Source organism: Echinops telfairi, unplaced genomic scaffold (assembly GCF_000313985.2).
Source record: "Echinops telfairi isolate 266 unplaced genomic scaffold, ASM31398v2 ScPeMD7_18;HRSCAF=68, whole genome shotgun sequence".
NCBI classification, from domain to species: Eukaryota; Metazoa; Chordata; class Mammalia; order Afrosoricida; family Tenrecidae; genus Echinops; species Echinops telfairi.
The window spans coordinates 96,231,129-96,234,548 of NW_022103915.1; the positions used below are offsets into that span (position 1 = coordinate 96,231,129).

Below are 3,420 nucleotides of genomic sequence, written 5' to 3' on the forward strand. Positions count from 1 at the left end.
CTAATAGAACTACATTGCAAAAAATAGGAAAGAAACAGAATAGAAAGAGTAAAAAAGTCAAAGAGGCTGAGCCTGAAGAATTTGTGGTAGAAAAAGTACTGGAGCAACATGTAGTGAAAGGGAAGGTGGAATATATCCTAAAACCGGAGGGAGTTACAGATGCTGATACCACTTGGGAGCCTGAAGAAAATTTAGATCATCTGGAATTAGTTGAAGCATTTCTCAATTCTCAAACAGCTGGTAACAAAAACGGTGGAACAAAAAGAGAGTCTTTATCTGAAGGAGAAGAGATGCTGCTGACAAACCCAGGGGCCCTGCCCGAGGCCTGGGTCCCAAACACGTAATCATGGGACACAGACAGGCAGCAGTGGGGCGTTCATGTGGCTCACAAAATGGAAAGGTTCAGATGAGGCAGGCTTGGTGCTGGCAAACATGAAATGCTCTCTAATTGTAATTGTGTTTTATGAAGAGAGACTAACTTGGCATTCTTGTCCAGAAGATGAAGCTCAATAATTGTTTGCATTGATATATACAAATTTGGGCCTTGGGTTTTTATGCCTTTGTTTCTGTTTTGAATTATTAGTGAGAAGACTAACTACATTCTAATGGAAATCAAGTTTGATACGTTTGTTTTGAAGTAGTACTAGGGGACTCATTGGGGTTATTTTGTTGTATAAATAGCACTGGTTACTTTGAACAAATAAAGCTTTCAGTGGTTGCTTCATTAATCAGAAAAGAACATTTAATACCATGGTATATTATTTTCTCTGCATTAGAAATGAGCTTTTTTAAAATATTGGATATTCTACTTAGTTATCACTGAATCAGAATTTATTTAACCCATAATGTATGCCTAAGGACAATTCTGGAGTTTTTGGTTCTTTGTTTTTGCATGTGTGTATGCATAAGTACGTACATACATTTTATTTTATTTTATTTTATTTTACATTCACCATAAACTGTTCTAAACAAAAATGGCACTAAACAACCATGTGGTTACAGGGATGGATGCTATCCTTCTGAGCAACTCAAGTAGATCACCTCAAGTAAAAGGGGGGACGTGGGGGGACAGACTTGTAAGCCATAAGCTTTTAAATCAAATAAATGATCCAGTAATTAAACAATGTTTAAAATCATTCAAAATCCACACCTATGGAATCATATCAATGAAATTTAATTTGCAAATTCCCCTGTGTGCAAAAAAAAATCTTACCCCTAGTCAAACCCTCCCCACCCAAATAACGAAAACTAGAGCAATCTCAGTATGTCGTCAGGGTTTTTAGGTGGGCATTTGTCCCTTTGAGACCCAGAGTTTCACAAAAGGTTAAAATCTGTGTTGTGTTGATGAAAAGGTGATTTATGGAATATCTTAAGACCTTGCTGGTGAAAACCTCATAAGTTGGCGATGCTGTCGCTGAGGACCTGCTGCATAAACAGATAAACACACTTGCCACGTTGACCACTGACTTGCGGGGTCTGTTTTGTCCTAATCCATTCTTCACATGTAGGTTTAATCTTCTCAGTGGCGGGGTTACTCCAGCTCAGTTAAACCAGGAAAAACAATTTTGTAGTCATCAGGTTGTTAACCCAGTTTTATATTGTTTACTTGATTGTAAATACTGGGGAACTGTGGTCGATAAATAGTTTTATATTCCTTAAAAAAAAGAAAAAGAAAAGAAATCTTGAATAACATCCTAAACAAGTATGCATCTGGCAGCAATGGCCTGGATAGTTTCTAGTTTGTCCTGATATGTAGATGAGCTCAGTCAAGTAAAGTACAACAGGAAAAAGAACTATTGGTCACGTTTTTATGGGAAAATAACATTTCCCAGAGAAGAGGCCCAAACCCACTAAGCCCACTGCCGTCAAGTCAATTCCAACTCATGGTGGCCCCATGTGGGATGTCAGTGAGTGTCAACCTTCAAAGGAACAGACAGCCTCATCTTTCTCCTTTGAACTTATGTTCAAATTCCAGCGCCTACACCACAGTATCATCAGGGCGCCTAGAGAAGATGCCAGGTAGATGCGAATAAAATCAGTGGGGTAAAAATAACAATCAAACTTGCTACCATCGAATGATTTTCAACTCATTGGGACCCTCATGTTTCTCCAGTAAAAGCAGAAACACAACCAAATAATGACAATGGTTCTTGCTAGGAATTCAGTGATCCAGACTATTTGAGAAGAGACACACATTTGGGGATAGCTAGAGCTGCACTACCCATGCCCGCAAGATTCCATCTCGTGCAGGTCATTAGATTCTTTCTCCTTGAATATCACCTTCCAAGTCCCTTCCTTTAGAACCTAAGTTTTTGAACATCCTTTGGAATTTACTCTTGTTTTCCAAGTTTTGGGAACCAAGCCTAATGGAATATGGTATGTGAAATTAGTGAATATAGACAGATTTGATTAGCTCTTGACATATACCCCATTATTATTCTAACATTAAGATCACACTGTAATTAAGATTATTCAGTCACATAGAAAGAAAGTAGTTAATCTGATATGATTCACTTGCCTAATTTGCTGCTGGAATACATCTAGAATCTACTCTAGTTCCAAAGTACATGAGTTATCTTTTTCCTTTAAAAAATGAAATTTTGGATTATGTTCTCTTCATATTTGTTTCAGAAGTAGGTGAGGTACATATTAGAAATAAATAACAAAGATTGTAATCATTATTTTTTCAGATATTCGAGATTTATATAAATTCTATGAATAATGAATAATATACTCTGTGATCCAGATTTGAATGGTTAGTATGTACATATGCTCTTTATTCAATATTATTTTCTTAACTTATTATACCTTTTTATTTTCTCTTTCCAAGTAATAGGCTCTGTGCGTCTCTGAGGATTTTAATAGATCCCTGAAGCAATCATTTTTATTTTACTCACTGTTTTATCTCTAAAGTCTAAAGAATGTCTGGCATGTACTAAAAACCCTCAAACTCGTTGCCATTGAGTTGATTCTGATCATAGCGCCCCTACAAGGACAGGTAGAACTGCACCTGTGGATTTCCCTGTGGACTGGAACTCTCTGAGGGAGTGGAACGCCTCATCTTTCTCCTGTGGAGCAACTGATGGTGTTGAACGGCTATCCGGAAGCAGTCCAGCACATAACCACTACACCAACTTTTGTCTGGAACATAGTAAATGCTTAATATTTAGTGAATACTAAGTGAATTTTGGTTTTTATTTTAGATGATTATAGCTAATATTTATCTATTTAACATCATAGTATGTGCCAAATACTCCTTGACGAACTTGACACATATACAGTTACTTAATCTTCAAACATAACCCTATTATACTCCTTACACAGAGGCAGAGGCTATGAAAGTGTCTGTGTTTATTGACAGAGGCAGGATATGAACTTAGCCAGTTTGATCCCAAATCCACGTAGTAGTCATGGTGCCTT

The 3,420-nt window shown here is 37.1% G+C and overlaps 1 pseudogene; it reads left to right on the forward strand.

Moving 5' to 3' along the window:
* Nucleotides 1-513, forward strand: part of LOC101649016 — a 103,321-nt pseudogene extending 102,808 nt beyond the window's left edge.
* The last annotated feature ends 2,907 nt before the right edge of the window (nucleotides 514-3,420 follow it).